The following is a 22104-nucleotide window of genomic DNA, read 5'->3' as shown; positions in this document are numbered from 1 at the left end:
GTTATAAACTGCATTTCTTCCTTCCTTTGCTTTCAGGACTATACAGTCCTGAAAAATCAGCCACTGAGGAGTTCATTCTTGATGCCTAGCTAAGGTTAGGAAGTGTTTTTATGTGGTCTATCAAGGATGATGATGATGATGAGTACTAACAGGGCACTTACTAAGTGCTTTGCATCTATAAAATTGATTCAGTCTTCGAAACCTTATGAGGTAGGTTTGATATTCTCATCCGCTTTGCAGATAATCCTTTCTTCATTTTTTGAAGCTACCGCCCATTGGTGAAAGGAGAGGATTGTCTCCACCTGAGCCACCTACACAAATCCCATCATGGCCCATCATGAAGCCTCCCAGTGCCCTATACCATTTGATCCGATGTTCGTTTCCATTTCTCATTTACCTTTCCCTTGGATCTAAGCGAGTAGGAAATAGGTAGTGTCTAGCAACCTGTCTGTAGGAGGTTAAGAGGGCCACAAATTAATCAGTACTCCTAGGAGAGGGAGAGTCTAATTCACCTCCCTTTGCCTCTGAGCTGGCTTCGGTGACTTGTTTCATGTGGCAGAAGTACTGTTTTGAGGTCCCTGAGGCTAGATCACAACACGGCTTGCAGCTTCCCCCGGGTTTCTGGGGAGCCTCAAGCTGCAGTGGAAGAAATTTAACGACGCCGAGGCTGCCAAGCTGAGAGGCTGCGGGTGGGTGCTCAGCTGATGTGTCCGCTGAGCCCCACCCTCCAGCCAATGCCACCAAAGCACCAGACCGGTGAGTGAAATGGTCTTGAGCCTCTACACGAGCCCGCCTCCCAGCTGGCTACCACCAGGTGACCTCTGCTGAAACCCTACAGAAAGGAAGAACTCCTGACCCATGAAATCATGAAATTTAATAAAATGATTGATGTTTTAAGCTGCTAACTTTTGGGGTAGTTGTTAGGTAGTATCGGACAACTGGAGCACTGTCTGGTTTTGGAGAGCGGTGGTGTTGGGAGCAGGGGGTGGTGAGGGAGAGGATGTGGTGGAACAGTGCGGGTTTGGGGGAGTGTTAGGCACAGAGGTTAGAGAATTGCTATTATCACTGTAACTGATACAGTTACACTGAGCTTATGACAAATCAGGGGAGAGAATGCTGATAACTTTCAGTTCTAGGCAGGAGTCTGGCTTGAGGCTTGCTTAACTTCCTTTCCTGAGGCCGTGAAATACCACGATCCCCTTTTGTAAGTCAGGTGGTTTGAAGTGGGCACCCGTTATATGCCATCCAAAGAGCCTGAATTAAGACTCCATAAGGTCCCTCTTGGCCCCCACGTCCTAGGACTCAGAGTGCTGTGATTAGGCCATGACACTGATTCTGCAGGAAACAGCATCTGCCTTCCGCTCCTGATGAGAAGCTTCCAGCAGGGAAAAAGAACCCCAGGATGCTGCCCCTTCGTCCTTCATCTTTCCCTAGAAATTCTCTATAGAAGCTAAGGTGTGTAGACCCAATTGAAGTGGTGATTTGTGGCTGAAATCCATAACTACTCCTGGAGACAATGAAACCTTGTGATTACGAGCAGCCTCCTGGGTTCTCTGGCTGCCTGCAAGGTATGTCTTTTATATCCTGCAAGGCAGTGCTTACATAAAGACTAATTATTCCCATATAATCACCCACAGGAAACTTCCTGGCATGTAGCTAAAAAGGAAAATATCACCAGCACTCAACAGGTAATAGGAGACCAGCAGAGCAGATGCTGTTGGAGGCACAAAGAGCCTGACCTCTCCCGGCACCGAGCAGATGTGGCAGCTGGAGAGTGTGTGGAGGCAGTACGCGGTTTGCTTGGGGCTTGCGAAATGGCTCCTTTAGCTTTTTTGTGCCTTATTTTACTCGTCTGTGGAATGAGTTTAAAAATGGTACCTATCTCACAAGGTGGTTTTGAGGATTAAATGAACGATTTGTGCAAACATTAGGATCAGTATCCAGCACCTAGTAAAGGAGCTAGCCATCATCATATTCTCCTCCCCTGCCAAAGGCTCAGGGACACGATTTTGTCTGCTGGGCTGGGCAGGGAGTGACTAGGCTTCCATGCGCATGGAGCATCCCAAGGTCCCCTGCTTGGGGTCGTGACGGTGGAAGTGAGACGGCTAGACCGAGGGCTAGGAGCCTGGGTTCGGATCCTGACTCTGCCGGGACTCAGCCAAGTATCTTGGAACCAATCATTCCAACCCTTTGGGCCTCTGTTCCCTTTCTGTAAAATGAGATGTTAAGGCTCCTTCCTACGTTAGCACAATGTACTGAGATGGTCCTTTCTTTCTTCGCCCTGTTTTTAAAGCTTTTTACTATTTAACTACAGCAATGGCAGCATGTTTTTGTAGTTTGTCACCAAATTTCAGCTTGAACCCGTGTACTTCTTTCCAGCTCTCCTGCCACATCCTTGTCCAGACGGCCCTCACCTCCCACCTGGACCACTGCTCTAGGCTCCTAACTGAGCCCCTGCTTCTGCTCCCTTCTAGACTCTTTCCAGATAGCCCCCAGAGCAGTCTGCCTAAAAATGCCACTCTCTGGCTTAAAAACGTCAGTATGTTTTCTTTATGTTTAGAATAAAATAAAATAAAATAACATTTTACAATAAAACACAAATGCCTTTTATGATCTACAAGGTGCTACGTGATCTGGCTTCTGCCAGCATCTCTTCATCTGATGCCACTTACCTCATCTTTTCCACGACCATTCAACCTGGGCCTTCCACCAGTGTCTGGAACACACCAAGCTCTTTTCCACCACATGCTGATCCCTTTGCCTGCTGCATGCTGTTCCCTGTGCCTGGAATGTTCTTTGCTACTGTCCACAGCGCTGTCCCCTTGTAACCACCCGTTCTCAGCTTAACTTCCGTTGTTCAGCCAGACCTGTTCTACCCATTGTAGCTAAAGTAGGTTCTCCCACTGCTTTTCCATCTTAGCTTCTTGTTTGTTTTCTTCTTAGCTCCTAATCACAATTTCATTTCCTTAATTTGTTTACTGATTTTTTTATTTGTTTCCTTCGCTAGAATACAGGCTCCATGAACACAGAGCCTGTTTTTCTGTCTCGTTCACTGTTTTACTACTAGCACCTAATGCAGGGTCTGATTCATAGAAGATGCATGATAAATATTTGTTGACTAAATGAATGGTTGCCCCTCACCCTGCAGATAAATTGCGTATGTCCTTTAGCCTTTGTGAATGTGAACCTGAACCCAGGCCCTCCCTCGACCTGGAAGATTGTATCTAGGAGGCCTGAACTCAGTCTAGGTCAACATTTCAATTTGCATCACTTGTTGGCTATTTGAAGAACTAGCTCTTGATCACCAGCTGGTCGCTCTCATTTCCTGAGCCTGTGAGAACAGTCAGAGGGGTGGGGTCTTCTTATATAATCATGGTTTCCAGGAGCCCTCCCCCCATGAATGGGAAGAGGGAGACTAAAGAAGGTCATTATGGCCTGGAAAGATGCTCCCAAAAGTGTTACTGTAGTCCTGTATCAAACACTCACTTGGCCAAGGTAAGCCCCCAGAGAGACACCAAGGTGGTCTGAGCCTTCAGAAACACAACTGCCCACTGCCTTTCTGTCCCCACCTCTGTGCCTTTGCTTGTGCTGCTTCCCCTCCCTAAAACGTGAGCCTGTCCCTCCTTCAGTCTCAGCACGTCCCTTGGTCAGGAAGACTTCTCCCATTGTACAATGACCTCAAGGTCCTTAAGATTTTTCCTTTCTTTTAGCCCTTGTTTAAATTCTTATTTATGTTTAGAAAATTGTGAATTGGTCCAGAGCTGGAAAGGACCCCATGACCTCGTCTGATCAGGCTCCTTGTCTTCTGTTGGGAAGAATATGGTGATTTATATGCAGTGGGGGTCCTGTGCCCTGGAGTGGTTGAGAAAAGGGTGTGAGCCTACAAAGTTAGTTGGTGTGAAAGCTTGTGTTAGAACCCAAGCCTTCTGCTTGCCAATTCTGTGCCTCTGTCTTTAGTTGGGATTTAAGCGCTATTAGGTCTTATATACTGTGATAGTAATAGCTTACATTTCAACAATTCCTTAGTGTCAACAACTCTGCGAGATAGGTGTAAAGACTTAGAGTCTCTCTTTGGTTAAGAGAAATGTTTGAGGCCATAGGACTGGGATGCTAGGGGAGGTCACTCCGTGGGACGACGGGAAAACAAAAGTATATATGTGATTTCTCCTTCCCGGCCCTTCCAGAAGAAGAGGAATGCAGGCCTGGGGAGGAGAGAAGCTATTGCCAGGGAGGGGACAAGCTTTACTCCCCAGGAGACTGTGTGCACAGGCGAGAAGCAGGGGTCTCAAGCGTGCTATGCATGAGGGTACGGTGCTGGGAAGGGGGGAGGAGCGGTGTGGGGGAGGGGAAGATTTTTCCAGAATGGTTGGGAGGAGGGGCATGGGAGTAGCTGTTGCTTTTAGGAGTAGGAGCGATTCTTCAAGTCTAGTTTGTCTAGTGTGTGAGAGCCCCAGAGAGGTTGAGGAGAAAGAAGGTTGAAAAGTCACCACTACTGAGAGGAATGAGGAAGGAAAGGGAGAATGGGTGATGAGGAGCTACCTCTGTATGTTTCTTTCCCTTTCTTTTTTGGGGAGAGGGGTGCTAACTTGAGGGAATAGCAGGGTCAAATTAGAGAGCCTTAAGGATTGTGTCCGAATTCTGATGCCACTGAGGGGAGTTGGGTTGGGCCTGGCTTGGGCATGGGCTGGGAGGTCAGGAACTCGGTTCAGGTCCTGGGGTGGGGCAGGCAGTGTTAGTACAGAGTCAGTCCCACAAGAGGCAGCCTCGGGCAATGCCTGAGCGTACAGTGGGCTAGAGAGCACTGAGGGCCAGTCAGGGCAGCCAAGCTCTCTGGCTATTCTAAGAGCAGGGCCAGGGCCAAGAACCGAGACCAGACTGTGGTCCAGAGCAATGGGAACCAGCTGGGAGTGAAGTGAGGAAGGTCCTGGGGGATTGCTGGGGTACGGCACTGAAGGAAGGGTTTATTATACAGCTTCCCTAAAGTTACCAATAAGAAAAAAGTGCACCAGATTTTAAAAAATTATGCCTTCAAGAAATTTGTTTACTTTTTGTAAAAACAATTTCTTTTTTGGATTCCAAGTTTCTTTGAACTCTAGACTTTTGCACAATCATTAATTCAACAATTTGTTGAGAATATACTATGAGGCAGGGGTGCCTGGGTGGCTAAGTCACCCAGTGTCTGCCTTCAGCTCAGGTCATGATCCTGGGGTCCTGGGATTGAGCCCCAGTTGGGCTCCCTGCTCAGAGGGAAGTTTGCTTCTCCCCCTCCCTCTGCCCCTCCCCCGTCATGTGTGCGCTCTCTCTCTCTCAAATAAATAAATAAAATCTTAAAAGAGTATACTATGAGACAGATGTTGTAAAGATATGATCTTCTCTTTGCAAGTTTGGAGAAAACAGACCTGCAAACAGATAATCTAAAGTTTAAAGAATATTTTTCTATATATTTAAATTTCCTACATGTATTGCTTTTCAGATCTAAGGGTAAAAACAAGGTGGATTTTTTTTTTTTAAGAATTCTATTGCTTTCTTGTTACCTCTTTCATATGAGAACAGCATTCATGAGAGTTTTAAGTCTTGTGCAGAAATTTTGTTTAGTGGACATCCACTGAATGTGCTGAGTTTCTACTTTTGATTGAATTCATGGAGACCTTGATAAATATTCATTGGTCCTGGAATCTAAGTTTCTAATTTTTTAAAGCTGAGTAATGTATTCTAAAAATACTAGTTTGAACACCTCTCACTCCATAGTTTTTTAGTTACAACAGCTCATGTCAAACAAATTGGATTTAAAATGATTAAAAGTAAATGATATTTTTTTTCAAATTTTTATTTAAGTTCCAGTTAGTTAACATACAGTGCAATATTGGTTTCAGGAGTAGAATTCAGTGATTCATCACTTAACGTACAACACCCAGCGCTCATCACAACAAGTGCCCTCCTTAATACTTATCATTCATCTAACCCATCCCCCGCCCACCTCCCCTCCATCAACCCTCAGTTTGTTGTCAGGGCGCCCGGGTGGCTCAGTTGGTTAAGCGACTGCCTTCGGCTCAGGTCATGATCCTGGAGTCCCGGGATCGAGTCCCGCATCGGGTTCCCTGCTCAGCAGGGAGTCTGCTTCTCCCTCTGACTCTCCCCCTCTCATGCTCTCTCTCTATCACTCTCTCTCTCAATAAATAAATAAAAATCTTTAAAAAAAAAGAGTCTCTTATGGTTTGATTAAATTCCCTCAAAATTGAAGAATTCATATTAATGGAGAACTTTTGAGTGCAAAGTTGGTAGGGAAACTCAAGGATGGGAGGGGGGATAGTGGCCAGGAGCACCTGCAGAGCTGATTACCACTTGGCTCGTTCATGCTCTTTCTGACTAGAGGAGAGTGGGCTTGCATATGATGACCCTTTCTTTGAATATGCAAAGTGAGTCAGATGGAATAGATCTACACTCAACTTCAGTGAATAGATTGCATAAGTAGAGAGCCCCCGAATTAGGGAAACTACACCTCTGCTTACAGGTCCTTAAGAGTATCACTTCATACCTCTTCATACCTGTCAGAATGGCTAAAATCAACAACATGAGAGATAACGGGTGTAGGTGAGGATATAAAGAGGAGCCCTCTTGCACTATTGGTGATGCAAACTGGTGCAGCTACTGTGGAAAACAGTATGGAGGTTCCTCAGAAAGTTAAAAATAGGACTCCCCTATCATCTAGCAATCACACTATAAGGTATTTACCCAAATAATACAAAAATACTAATTCAAAGGGATACATGCACCTTGATGATTATAGCAGCATTATCTACAATAGCCAAATTATGGAAACAGCCCAAGTGTCCATCAATTGATGAATGGAGAAGATGTAGCATGTATCTACATTTATATACATATATATGCATTTACATACATATATAAAATGGAATATTACCCAGCCATAAAAAAGAATGAAATCTTCCCATTTGCAACAACATGGAGCTAGAGAGTATTATGCTAAGTGAACTAAGTTAATCAAAGAAAGACAAATACCATATAATTTCACTCGTGTGGAATTTAAAAAACAAAAGAAATGAGCAAAGGTTAAAAAGAGAAAGAGAGGCTAACCAAGAAACAGACTCTTAACTACAGAGAACAAACTGATGGTTAGCAGAAAAGATGGGCGTCGGGGAGGAGTTAAATAGGTGATGGGGATCAAGGAGTGCTCCTGTTGAGCCTAGCACTGGGTGATGTATGTAAATGATGAATCACTATATTGTACACCTGAAACTAATATTACACTGTATGTTAACTAACTGGAATTTAAATAAAAACTTAAAAAAAAGAGTATTGAGGGGTGCCTGTGTGGCTCAGTCGTTAGGCGTCTGCCTTTGGCTCAGGTCATGATCCCAGGTCCTGGGATCGAGCCCCGCATTGGGCCCCCTGCTCGGCGGGAGGCCTGCTTCTCCCTCTCCCACTCCCCCTGCTTGTGTTCCCTCTCTTGCTGGGTCTCTCTCTGTCAAATAAATAAATAAATAAAATCTTAAAAAAAAAAAAGAGAGTATTGAGGTCATACACTGGGGAAGGTGGCATGCTCCAAACTCAATAAAATGGCCCTGAGAGGTTCCCCACCCCCACACATGCCCGATCACTTTTTGTGGTATACCCACAGAGCTATTTGTGTGGCCAACTATCCTTATATGACACCTGGGAGGAAGAAGACACTCTTGGCCCTGGATTCCCTTGCATACAGTTGGCTTTTCCACCTCAATGTCTAGAAAGCCAACACACTTGTAACTGCTTACAGAAACCTAGGCTAAATTAACTGTAAGTCTTATATTGCTTGAAGCCAAATGTTACCCCCCCCACCCCCATACCACCACCTCTGCTAACACATTTCTGAGATCTTTATGTAAATGAGCAGAGGGAAGGTGATTCACTTTACACAAATTCAACTTACAGAATACATTTTCTGAAATCTACTGTCTATTTCTTATTCATGTCTAGAGGATTGTTTTCCTCTGGAAGGATGGGCAACTTCCAGTGTTAGAGTGATGGGTGGATTATTCTGATGACCGCCATAAGTTCTTGTCTTGAGCTGAGCCATCAAAGCCTTAATATAATATATAATCTTGCCACTTGGTGAAGAGATTTGCTATTTTCTCACGATTTTCTAAGGGCTTAGGCAGCCTGATTGCTGTCACTCACCAGCTCCTCAGCAGACATGAGAAGGATTACAATCTCCTACTGTGAATTTGGTTTCAACTTCATTCAATGCCTAAAATCTCTTTCAAATTAAGACTGTTTGAACAATTCCCTTTCTTTATGCCTCTTGTAATTTTTGCCCATGGACAATGAGTTATGCCTGAATACAGTATTCTAAGAATACCCATGTTGCTCTGAAATAATTTGTTTTAATTGAGTGAGTTCACATACCATAAAATTTATCCTTTTAAATTGAGTTTTAACCACAGTTCACTGTCTTTAGTATATTTTCTCAAGGTTGTGCAACTATCACCACTAATTTCAGAATATTTTCATTACCTCCAAAAGAAGCCTTATACCCATTAGCAGTCACTCTCCATTCTCCCCTCCGCCTAAGCCCTGTCAACCACGAATGTACCTTTTGTCTCTATGAAATTCTAGGTTAATTTTATATCTATAATTCTGAGCAAAAAAATAGCTGATAGATAGCTGAAGTCAGCTTTGGGTTAAGTTCTTATGCATAACAACATTTTAGATAAAGAAACAAGGTTAGTATCAAGTTCTAAAAGTAAAAGAAAAAAAGGTGAGAATTTGATTATCAAACTTTACCAAGTGGAGTCACAACAGAGTGGTGTGTTTATGGCAGAAAACAAGAATCCAAATTTTACATTATAATTCTTGCTATTTTTTTTTTTTTCAGTTCATGGAGTAATGCACTAGAAGTTCATCAGTTTGGGCCCGTTTAATTCAAAACCTTTTATAATTTAACAGGATTGAGTTGAGGTAAAAATTACTTACAAACTTGGAAGACAAGGTTTGCCAAGTAATTTTATAGTTTAAATACGATTGCAGGAATATAGGTTATCTTATTAAAGAGAACAAACTATTTTGGCATTTTGAGAAGAATTTATGTACTTTCTAGTAACGGTTGTGCTCATGTCAAATGTTCTATCTCTTTTTTTTTTTTCCATTGAGGTATAATTGACATACATTATATTAGTTTCAGGTGTACAACATAATGATTTGATATTTGTATATATTGTGAAATGATCACCACAGTAAGTCTAGTTAACATCTGTCACTAGACAGAGTTACAGCATTTTTTTTCTTGTGATGAGAACTTTTAAAATTTACTCTCTTAGAAACCTTCAGGCATTAATATAGTATTATTAACTATCGTCCCCATGCTGTACATCACATTCACATGACTTAGTATTTGATAACTGGAAGTTTGTGCCTCTTAATTCCCTTCACCCATTTTGCCTATCCCCAACCCCCTGCCCCTGGCAATCACCAATCTGTTCTCTGTATCTATGAACTTGGTTTTCATTTTTTTTTTAGATTTCATATAAAAGAGGTCATATGGCATTCATCTTTCTCTGTCTGACATTTCGCATAGCATAATGTACTCCAAGTCCATCCATGTTGTTGCAAATGACAAGATTTCATTCTTTTTTACAGTTGAATGCTATCCCATTGTGTATATATAATAGTGCATTTTCTTTATTCATTCATCTGCTGATGGACACTTAGGTTGCTTCCATATCCTGGCTGTTATAAATAATGCTGCAATGAACATGGAGGTCCATATATCTTTCCAAGTTATTATTTTCATTTTCTTTGGATAAATACCCACAAGTGGAATTGCTGGATCATATGGCAGTTCTATTTTTAATTTTATTAAGAGCCTCTATACTGTTTTCTACAGTGGCTGCACCAGTTTGCATTCCCACCAACAGAGCACGAGGATTCCCTTTTCTCCACATCCTCGCCCATATTTGTTATTTCTTGTTTTTTTGATACCAGCCATTCTGACAGGTGTGAGGTGATATCTCACTGTGGTTTTGATCTGCATTTTCCTGATGATGAGTGATGTTGAGTCAAATGTCCTCTCTCTTAATTCAAGAAGTCCCTAGTCTGGCAAGGCTTGGCTTGACAACAGCTGTGAGTTGTTAATTTCTGTACCGTTGTAACAGTTCAGGTAATCCATTAATTTGGCAACCCATTAACCTGAGCATGAACCATCAATCAACGCATAAGAGATAAGAGTAGAGGCAGGCGAAATCCTCTTTAATGAGATGGAATTGTTGCCAGATCAACAAAATCGGACTGGAACTTGATTTAAGCTGTTAACATATCAGAAGGGAAAACCGTCCTTCAGAAGACGGGATAGTTGGCCATGGAAGAAAGAAAAGGGAAATTCTCAGAGGTCATGGCTGGCAGTGTCATTCAAGCCCTGTCTCGAGGTTGCCCGAGTCCAAGGACACAGCCTGTTCTGTCTCGGTAGAGGTGGGTGCCGCAGAGCCTGAAGCCATCTAGCACCTGAGTCATGAGCCAACTCCCCAGGCTTACTTCCATGCTTAACCAAGCAGACTTCTTCCTAATTATAATTTGGGTTTCTTTGCAGATTTTACCTACAGGAGGAGAAAGCCTGGCCGATCACTCCAGTATCTTGGCAGATATATTTCTTGTTATAAATAATTGGTTTATGAACTATTTCATATTGTGGATAAATGTTAACTTACACCTCTCTTTTGGGGTCCCCCACATTCCCAAGGCCCCTGGAGCTCTAGGCCCTGATGGTCCACATGGACTTCGTGAGCTGACAGGACAGAGGGCCAGTCCCTGGACGCTGAGCATCATCTTGTCACTGACAGCGACTCCATGGCTCCCCTTTAGACTTAAATGGTTCTTAAAAGGGAGCAGGCCACATTTTTCAAAAGTAAAAGTATTTACTCACCTGTCTTATCTCATTTTTATGTACATTTCCTCTCCAAGTTCGGCAAATATGTTTACTCCCATTTGGCAGGCGGAAAAGTTGAGAAATGAAGGTTTTCCAGGGCCAATTAATTAAATGTTGTGCTAATTTAAGGCTCTTGAAGTCCATTTTGTATTTAAATTTTCTCAAATTACTGAGGATTCTTGGTATTGAGCTCAATAAAAGGTAAATAATTGAGAGTGTGAATTCAGGTTAGTGTTTTGTGTTAATTTTCTTTATTTGAAGCCTGGTTTATTTTAGAATTGATTTAATTTTGGCCTTGTTTCCTTTCCACCTGGAATGAGTACTTAGTGTGAAACTTTTGTTGGAGTTCCAGTGAAAATTCTGCTAGAACATTGAGGAGTGGGTTTGGTATTTCGGATCAAGGGCCATAAATAGACGCTTGCTTAGTGTCCCCATAGTCTGTTTGTTGGAATTTAACCAAAGGAAATAATTCAAAGGAGGAAAGAAAAAAATATAAAAGGTTCATTGTAGCATTGTTGATGATATAAAACAAATCTTAGATCATTTAGAGGTCCAGGAACATGGCCAAATAAATTATGGCAGATCCCACAGGTTATTGAAGAGCTATAAGTCAGCTATGAACATTGTATAGTGACATGGAAATATGGAAGAATGCTTACCAAACATTTTAAGATAAAAAATGCAGAACACTTGCGTGCCTTATGTCACAACTGGGCAAAAATAAATATAAATGTATAGGGAATGGACAGATTGCACAGAAATATAAAGACAAGTATATTAGGGATGTAGGTACATTGAAAAAATTTCCTTTCATGCTATATTATCCACAAAAATCATCTAATTTTGTAGAAAAATGTCAAAATTATAAGGCAATGAGAGTGTCATTGAGGCGTTTCATGATGATCTCTTTCTGGATACTTTTGGGTAACATTTTCTTTATATTGGAATTCTTTGGTTTTGGCAACTTTCTTCTAGAATAAATACCCAGTTCTTATTCCTCTCAAAATTAGTTTCAGGATAATCTATGCATTAAAATTTTCTAAGATTGTGGTAAAAACTTTCTTTCTTTTTTTTTTTTTTAAAGATTTTGTTTATTTATTTGACAGAGAGAGAGCGAGAGAGGGAACACAAGCAGGGGGAGTGGGAGAGGGAGAAGCAGGCCTCCCGCTGAGCAGGGAGCCCGATGTGGGGCTCGATCCCAGGACCCTGGGATCCTGACCTGAGCCGAAGGCAGACACTTAACGACTGAGCCACCCAGGTGCCACCATGGTAAAAACTTTCTTAAGGGCTATCTTTGATTACAGCATAATACTGTGTGGTGTAATGTCTGGCACCCTGATCTAAACCCAGGGTCCAAGGTACCCGTCATCAGTCTGCCAACTAATCAGCCCAGGGAGCTTGGAAAAGATACTTAACATCTGTGGGCTTTGTACCTTCCTGTGCCTGCTGACCGTCTCAGACTGTGATCTCTCAACCCCTCTTTCACGTTATAGTAAGTAGTTTTTGAATATAAATTTTAAGTTCAAATTTATATTTCCAAATTCTATGCTTAGTCAGATAACATATTTGAGTTCTGAAACTAGTCTTGATTTTTCTTGACAAGTTTAATGGAGTCCTAACTTCTGAAAGACTTTCCTAAAAAGTCAGACTAAAACCCTAACCTTTCTGACATTTCGCCTTCACACCTGATCCTTGGGGAGGTTTCATTTCGGCATTCCAAGCAAGGGTTTCCCATGGTCTGGCTCTTGTACCACTCTGATCTCCAATGAGATCTGATCTCCAGTGAGATGGTTTTCAAGTTTAAGTGGACCTCAACATCCCCTGGACGGCTTCTTAAAATACAGCTTGTCAGGCTCCTGATTCAATGTATGATTCAGAAAGTCTGGGGTCAGACCTGAGATCCTGCATTTCTAGTAAGTTCCAGGTGATGGTCATTACACCGGACCAGGGAGCACACTCGGAGAGCCACATCTCTAGAGAAATACGTGGGTAGCAACACGAGGAGGCGCGTAGAAGGGGCCTGCTGTCCTTGCAGTCTGTGAGGAACTGCAAAGTATTAGGGCCCATTAAAGAGCTATCAGTGGGCGAACGGCCCCAACTATTCATCCTAGAGAATATTATACAGCAGGAAGAAGAGGGAGGTAGATATGGTTGTGACATCAGGGAGTGGCTAAGAGTATTAGCTCTGGCATCAGAAGCTGTTTGAAAACAGGGCTTCAACTGTGGAGAAAATGGAGAATCTGCATTATGATTTCAATTTAAGATGTTTGAATCATTTTATTTACTGGTAACATCACTTTTTAAAGGGAAGAATGCCTTTGGCTATGCTCCTGATTTAAAGTGGATCCGCACTCGTTGAGTTCATTGGAACCAGATCAGTGAATCAGAGTCAGGGGGCAAGTCATCAGGAGGCCAGGGGTGACCGCTTGTACAACAAATACTCTGACAAATGTGTATTTTGTTTTTTAAACAAGCATTCATGATCTCAAGGTTATAAGTCAAAATCCTTGGCTTCATTAAAATTCTTTGCCTTTCATAACAAAAACACCAATAATTTAAAATGCATGCTGTCAAGATGCAAAGTAATTACAGATTTATTTGACCTTTCTGATAACTGGTATTTAAATATTTACTTACCTTCTCTCTTACCTATCAAAACAAAGGCTAAGTCTTAATTCACTGCATTTTATTCAGAAAGCACTTTCATCTGAAGTCTCCTGGTATAGAAGCTGATGACTTCTTGTCTCAACTTAATTTTGGTCAAGGGTAATCTAAAATATTTGGGGCTATGAATACTTTTAAAAGATTTTGTTTATTTGAGAGAGAGAGAGAGCGTAAGTGGGGTGGGGGCAGAGGGGCAGAGGGAGAGGGAGAAGAAGACTCCCTGCTGAGCAGGGAGCCCTAATGGGGCTCGATCCCAGGACCCCAAGATCATGACGAGCAGACGCTTAACCCACTGAGCCCACTCAGGTGCCCTGGGGCTATAATTTTTAACTCCACCTGGACCACAAGCTGTGTGATTGTGGAAGGATTTTTTCCCCTTCTCTGTGCTTCAGTTCCCCTCTCTGAAATAACAATAAGAATACCCACTTCAAAAGGATGCTGAAGATTAAATTAGATAATACGTGTCAGTATTTGAAACATTACTTGGCACACAGCCTCTAAGGCATAGTGGGTGAAAAAAAAGTCAAATTGTAGAAGATTGTATACAGTATGACACCATATATATAAACAATGCTCCAAACAATTCTGAATGCTTTTCACAGGTACATATACATGCAAGTAGAGGCAAAGAGCAAGATCTAGAAGAATATATTGCAAACTGATATCAGTGCTTACCTCTGGAGACAGGACGAGGGGACTGGATTCATTTTGGACATGGTCAAAGAGGATTTTAGCTTTATCATTAGTGTTATTTTTTTAAATTTTTATTTATTTATTTATTTATTTATTTGAGAGAGAGAGTGAGCATGAGAGAGAGCAAGCACAAATGGGGGCAGGGGCAGAGGGAGAGGGAGAAGCAGGTTCCTCACTGAGCTGGGAGCCCGATGCAGGGCTTGCTCCCAGGACCCTGAGATCACAACCCGAGCCAAAGGCAGATGCTTAACTGCTGAGCCACCCAGGCGCCCTGTGTTATTTTTATTTTTACATGATGGATTTATTTAGTAATACTTATGCCTACTTACTGTACTGTATTTGCTAAGACAACCTATTTGTCTTCTCTCAGAAAAATTCACCTCATGGGTTGATTAAAGATTCAAAGATAAAGAACATTTTGAAGTCAAAAGTGAAAAAAGTGAAGAATTGTTACATATGAATATATTCTTACCTTAATAAAACTGAAATTTTGTTCTTTTTTATTCTGGGTAATATTTCAGACTGTTGTTAACATTTGATTTTTTTATTTTAGTTGTTTTTTTTAAATTTTTTATTGTTATGTTAATCACCATATATTACATCATTTGTTTTGGTGTAGTGTTCCATGATTCATTGTTTGTGCATAACACCCAGTGCTCCACGCAGAACGTGCCCTCTTTAACACCCATCACCAGGCTAACCCATCCCCCTACCCTCCTCCCCTCTAGAAACCTCAGTTTGTTTTTCAGAGTCCATCATCTCTCCTGGTTCGTCTCCCCCTCTGACTTACTCCCCTTCCTTCTTCCCCTCCTGCTATCTTCTTCTTTTTTTTTTTTCTTAACATATGTTGCATTATTTGTTTCAGAAGTACAGATCCGAGATTCAACAGTCTTGCACAATTCACAGCGCTCACCATAGCACATACCCTCCCCAATGTCTATCACCCAGCCACCCCATCCCTCCCACCCCCGACCACTCCAGCAACCCTCAGTTTGTTCCTGAGATTAAGAATTCCTCATATCAGTGAGGTCATATGATATTTTAATTGTTAATGAGAAACACCAATCTGATCTCAAATTTGTTTTGACTTCTGCCTTTTTTTCTCCTTTAAAACTGTTTTTAATTTTTTTAATTTCTAAAAAGTGCATTTTACACTCCCCGGGTAAGTTGTTTGTTATGAATAGTTTGGTAGAAGTGACACCATATTGTTTTCCTTTGGTACCGTATTTATTCCTAGCCGGGATGAATCTGCATAAATCAACACTGTCTCTTTTACAACTTTTTAATAGTTTATGTCAATTTGTTAAATTATGAAATGCACTTTTGGTCTACTAGCTCCACTAGTGAATTATGCATCAATCAGTTTTTATCTTATTGGTTAATATTTGAAGATATATTAGAGAATTCTCAGTTACAGACCATAGGCCTGCAACTGAAATATTGTGCTCTCTCTTCTTCCCTATCCAGGCGGGAGAACAGACGCTGATGAAAAATACTGTATATCTGAGAATCACAGTAGCGATAGAACATTGATTAGGCAAAGAGCTTATGGGGAGCAGCTAAGAGGTATGAGAGGATACACACAGACTGGGGAACTTTAAAATAGTGGCCCCCCGGCTTTAATCTGTCTCAGAATCACCAAAAAACTCTTAGAATGCAGCTTCCTGGATGCCACTCCCAGACAAAATGGGTCAGGGGCTCCGAGGCAGGGAGACTGTGGGCTGTACACTGGGAAGCCTTCCTCACGGCTAGTTCCTTGCTGCTGGGAAATGCTGCCAAGAGCTGCCCTTGTCCCAAGTGTATCCTTTTTCTTCATCTGCCCAGAGATTGGGCAACAAAAGCATACAGTGCCCGGGGAAGGACATCTGGCTGACCAAATACTAGGAGTCTTTGGAATGGGTGGTTAAAATATCTCTGTGTTAAGAATCTTTGTGTATCCTTGAAAAATGAAATAACAGGGCAAGTTGGTCGATAGACCGACTCTTTGTCTTCTTACAACCTCACACTAAGCATGGTGTCCCCATTAGGACCTGCAGCCTTTTATGTACTCAGCAAAGTGACCTTTTTCAGACCCTCCTTTGCAGCAAAATGTACGTGGCCTGATTCTCAGGAGCTCACGTTTACGCATTCTTCTGGGTGATAGCTCATTTATTTTATAATTTAATTTATGATGATCTGTGCTGGGTAACAAATCTTCATGTTAGCCATGAAGCCAGCCAACATTTTCCTGGCTTATCCATGTGGGTCCATGTAATCAGGAGGGTTCTTGAAAGTCAAAGAGATCAGAATAATGCAATGTGAGGACTCAGCTCACTGTTGCTGGCTTTGAAGACAGACAAAAGGGAGGACTAGCCAAGTTGTGTGGGCAGCTTCTAGAAGCTGAAAAAGGCAAGGAAATGGGATTCTCCCCTAGAGCCTCTGCACAGGAAAGCAACTCTACTGACATCTTGATTTTAACCCTGTGAGACCCTTATCAGACTCCTGAGCTACAGAACTGTAAGATATTCAATTTCTGTTGGGTTAAGCCATTAGGTTTGTGGGAATTTGTTACAGCAGAATAGAATACTAATATACTAGGTGAGGCCACTTGGGATCATAGCACCTTAATCTAAAACAATGTTTGTTTGTTGTTTTCCCATGGGAATATTAATCATTACAGAAGACAAGTTCAAAAGATTCCTGGAGGCACCTGGAAGCCTAGCGATATCCCTCAAATCCCAACACATATGCTACAAAGAACCCTCTCCAAGATTGTTGCCCTGACCTGTTCCCTGGGCTGTAATTTTCCTCCCCCCTGCCAAGCTCTTGCCAAGGCATCTTGCCCTTCGCTTCTGTGGTTGCCTGTGATTCTGATCCCCATCTACTTCCACCACCCAGTAGCCTTCTGCATGCACCCAGTGCAATGTTTCTGCGCCAACATGAGGAATTCTGCACAACTCCTTCCTCCCACAGAGAATAAAGAAGACTCCTTTCCCCTAGGAACCATGGTAGGTTAGGTCTGGTGTTTGCTTGATGAGGTTACTGAGAAAAGTAGGTTTCACACTGATAGAAGTATTGGTTCTAGTTTCTCTGCAAGAGATTTGATTTTTAAAAAATTCTAGAATCCCTTTTCCTGGGGGAAAGATTCAAGCCATAATCAGGGCATACCTTTTGCCCCTCTCTGCCCACTTTGCTCTCTTCCTCCTTACTTCTGCAGAGAAGTTGGACACACTGGTGCGTGTGAGAGGTGAGTGGATTGCAGCAAGTGGGTGACCCTTTTACCCCGAACCCTCAACTCGCCAGCCATGTGAGCTTCCTCTGTTTTCTCCCCACGGCTGTGTCTCCTGAGATTGTTGAGATCAGATTCACATTCACCAAGGGGGTGATTTATCTCTCCGGGGGGAGAACACCATCTCCCTCAAAGTCTGCCTGTCCCAGTAAATGCACAAGTACAATGGCTCTTGAACAGCATTTCTGCAAGAATGAAAATTCTGGGAGTTGGACGGGCAGGCAGCTGACTATCCTCAAAGACAGGCCATGCGTTGCCTGTCTTCTTCCCAGTGACCAGGCAGTTGTGTGCCCGCTGTGAGCCCCCGTACAGGCTAACTCCTTCCACAGAGGTCAGATGGCTCGTATCTATTTGTTGACAGCTTGGTCGGGTGTTTTCTGTTTGTTTTTTTGTTTGTTTGTTTGTTTTTTGCCTTCTAGAGATCTGCTACTGAGCCCGAGTCCCTTCCTTTTCTCCAGTGAGTCTCCAACCCCAGGGGCTGCTGTGAGGAAGATGCCTCTGGGCCACGCAGCTGAGGAGCTGAGAGCAAGGAGCTCAGAGGAGGGCACGCCTCTGCCCTGCATGGTGCTCAGGGCTCCTTCCCTGCCCCCTCTGTGTGGGCCTGTCTCGCCCCGGGGGGAGTCTGCTTCAGAGACCTGCAAGCCACATGCCAAGAGCATGAGAAAAGCTGAGCCCCTGACCAGGTGTAGCCTGGGCTGCCTCCCTTGTCTAGCAGCCACCGTCCCCACGGAAGAGTTGGAAGGATCCATGTGGCCAGAAGCAAACAAGGTTAGTTTATCCTGATTTTTAGCCTGGGAAGAGGTCAGAGCTTCTGTGGAACAGAACTGGCCCAAGTGAGAAGGTCCAGATGAAGGGATGGCCTTTGGGCAACTGCTTCTGGCTCTCCTTTTGGGATCCTTGCCACCTGGACCAGCCAGCCAGCTTGCAGCAGCCCGCACAGCTCTGCCAAGCAGCAGGTCTGTCTTTCCCCGTGTTTCCTACCTGGTGGCACAAAAGCCCGCCCTGCGCATTTCTGTCTCCTCGGCCTCCAGTGTGCAGCCTGACGCGGGAGTGGTGCCCCACAGACATTTAAGGAATGGAAGAACAAACAGACCTGAGGTTTTGTGCTGTGAGCTGCCAGGGGCACAGCAGCGGGGTGGGGTGGGGGGAGTGGTGGTGGGGGTGGGGGGCGCATCCAAAAGAGGTAAGAGGAGCTCTTCATCAAGTTTCTTCTGGGACACCCACTAGCACGTTGTCTTCTTATCACAAAGAAGTACTGCGAGGCAAGTCTCGAGTTTCCTCGTGGTTTTAATTAATAACAGACTAAACAAGTCTCTAGTACACTGGTGAGCACCTTGATTTGCAAGACTCCGAGGACGCCCTACACATGAGAGGCACCTTGGTGTCGTGTAGGATTAGTTTTCAGCAGATAGCAGGGATGTCTTGAAGAAGGGAGTCCTTTTCCTAATTTAGACAGGAACTAGGCTGAGCGTCTGGGGCCAGAACACTCTGGTCTTGACCAAAGCCACCCATGGCCTCTTGCTGGACTGACCCGGGCTTAGATTCTTGCCTCCAGAGCAGTCAGTCAGGGTCAGGCCACATCCTCCACAAGTGATGCCTATTGGCTTCTTGTCCCTTCTCTGTCATTTCAAGAGGCCACCCAGACCTCTAACCTCTTGTAACCCTGGACTCTTGGCCACCAGACACTTTCTACTAACCATATACATATAATTTTTTTTTCTCTTTGAAGAATCTTGAAATGTGAGGACATAAATTCAGACTTTTTAGTTTTGGGGAAGTTTTTAAATTTAAATTCAATTAACATAATGCATTATTGGTTTCAGAGGTAGAGTGCAGTGATTCATCAGTCTTACATAATACCCAGTGCTCATTATATCATGTGCCCTCCTTAATGCCCATCACCCAGTTACCCCACCCTCCTACCCCCTCCCCTCCAGCAACCCCCACTTTGTTTCCTATGATTAAGACTCTCTTATGGTTTATCTCCATCTCTGATTTCGTCTTCTTTTATTTTCTCCTCTCTTCCCCTATGATCCTCTGTTTTGTTTCTTAAAATCCACATATGAGTGAGATCATATGATAATTGTCTTCCTCTGATTGACTTATTTCACTCAGCATAATACCCTCTAGTTCCATCCATGTCATTGCAAATGGCAATATTTCATTTTTTATGGCTGAGTAGTATTCCATTATATATATGTGTGTGTGTGTGTGTGTGTGTGTGTGTGTGTGTAATATATATACATATATATATGTATATATATATAACACATATATATACACACACCACATCTTCTTTATCCATTCATCTGTCGATGGACATCTAGGCTCTTTCCATAGTTTGGCTATTGTGGACATTGCTGCTATAAACATTGGGGAGCACATACCCTTCGGTTAACTACATTTGTATCTTTGGGGTAAATCCCTAGTAGTGCAATTGCTGGGTCATAGGATAGCTCTATTTTCAACTTTCTGAGGAACCTCCATACTGTTTTCCAGAGTGGCTGCACCAGCTTGCATTCCCACCAACAGTGTAGGAGGGATCCCCCTTCTCCGCATCCCCACCAACATCTGTCATTTCCTGACTTGCTAAGTTTAGCCATTCTGACTGGTGTGAGATCGTATCTCATTGTGGTTTTGATTTGTATTTCCCTGAAAATGAGTGATATTGAGCATTTTTTTCTTATGTCTGTTGGTCATTTGTAAGTCTTCTTTGGAGAAATGTCTGTTCAGTCTTTTGCCCATTTGTTGATTGGGTTATTTGTTCTTAGGGTGTTGAGTTTAAGTTCTTTATAGATTTTAGATACTAGCCCTTTATCTGATATGTCATTGGCAAATATCTTCTCCCATTCTGTCGGTTGTCTTTTGGTTTTGTTGACTGTTTCCTTTGCTGGGCAAAAGCTTTTTTAAAAAAAAAATTATTTATTTATTTGAGAGGGCGAGAGAGAGAGAGAGAGAGAGAGAGCGCGGGCACAAGCAGGGGGCGGGGCAGAGGGAGAAGCAGACTCCCTGCTGAGCAGGCAGCCCCATGTGGGGCTTGATCCCAGTACCCTGGGATCATGACCTGAGCTGAAGGCAGACACTTAATAACTGACTGAGCCCCCCAGGTGCCCCAAAAGCTTTTATTGTGATGAAGTCCCGATAGTTCATTTTGGCCTTCTAAAGACTTTTTAACTGTAAGTAAAAATTTGGTTGTTTAGAACATGAGCTTTGACTGAGACAGGCTTGAGTTTGAATTCTAGCTGTACAACCTTAAGCAAGTCCTGCTATCACTTTGGATGGATTGACCAATCCATTCATTCCTTTAATTAGTTATTTCCTCAAAAATATTTATTAATTACTTATCCTGTGCTAGGCCTTAGGTAGTTCTGGTCTCTGCCCTCATGGAACTCGCAAGTCCCTGGAGGAAGATAGATATTAAACAGAGACTGACACTGATAATTATGCACAACACTGGTCAGGGCTGTGAAGGGAGCCTACAGGGAACCACGGGGATGAACAGCAGAAGGGCTTGATGAGTCTGGTGAAGAAAGGAGGGCTGAGACTTGGAGAATGAAAAGGAATGAACCTGGCCAATATGAGGAAGCCTGCCAGCTGGAGAGGGCAGCATGGGCAAAGATCCTGGGGCAGGACAATCTGTGACAGAAGACCAGTGTGGTTGGATAGAAAGTCCTGGGCGTGAGGGGCATGTTGGAGACAAGGCTGACAATCAGGCCTGGATTTACATGTGTCATGAGAACTTTGCACTTGGATCCAAGGGTATAGAAAGATTTGAAGCAGGTAAGGGACACATCCAACCTAGTTTTAATGTTTAATAAAGCCACGGCTCCGTCTAACGTGAAGAAGCTAAACTAGAATGGGGACAAGAATCAGCGGAGAAAGGAAAAGACCCAAGGGGTATTAGGTTGCCCTGCAGTTTCACAGAACAACCAGTTAATTTGAGAACTCAATTCTCTCTCCTTGGGACGTGTTTACTCTGTAGCTCCTCTCTGTTCTCTGCAGTGCAGCTTGCCAGACTTCTCTCTCTCTCTCCTCTGGATGGCCTTGGTGTTCTACAGGGACTCTACACCCCACCACTAGGCCAATAAATTATTAAAAGCAATTTGTTTTCCAAGAGATGGTTTTTGGTCTCAATGCAAGTTTTTGTTGGTACGACGAAGCCAGACCGGTGCCCACAGCTCACTAACTATGGGTCCCAGGGCCCAGGCCAAGTGACAGCAGTCTGAAAAGTCACAGCTCTGTGCCTCTGAATGGGAGGGAGAGACAGCTGACTCACCTGCCCAGGGCCTCGTCATGCTGCCAGAGGCTGCATCAGGGCCCTCTGCCAGCCCTGTGCTGCCACCCCTGCCCCCTGACAGCTGCCAGGGAAGCCCCACTCTTCACACCTGCCCGGAGTGGTGCAGAACGGACAGCAGTGTTTTCCCTGGGGACCCGAGATCACTTATGCACTTGTTCGAGGTGGGGGACTGGGAGTGCCCCGGAGACACTGAGCTCACCTCAGGAGCCGTGGGGGCCCTCGGCCACCTCCTTGGTGGGCCGCCTAAATCCCCCACTGCCCTCAGTC

General features: G+C 43.4%; 1 long non-coding RNA gene across 1 annotated transcript; it reads left to right on the top strand.

The window, feature by feature from the left end:
* Positions 1 to 17467: 17467 nt before the first annotated feature.
* Positions 17468 to 21640, top strand: LOC141373247 (uncharacterized). The gene is made up of 3 exons (XR_012378996.1): positions 17468 to 17498; positions 17999 to 18308; positions 21543 to 21640. It is a non-coding gene; the product is annotated as an uncharacterized lncRNA (long non-coding RNA).
* The last annotated feature ends 464 nt before the right edge of the window (positions 21641 to 22104 follow it).

Source organism: Callorhinus ursinus, unplaced genomic scaffold, assembly GCF_003265705.2.
Source record: "Callorhinus ursinus isolate GAN/ISIS: 27379988/994484 unplaced genomic scaffold, GSC_fseal_2.0 scaffold8, whole genome shotgun sequence".
Taxonomy (NCBI): Eukaryota; Metazoa; Chordata; class Mammalia; order Carnivora; family Otariidae; genus Callorhinus; species Callorhinus ursinus.
This window is presented reverse-complemented; position numbering and strand designations above follow the sequence as displayed.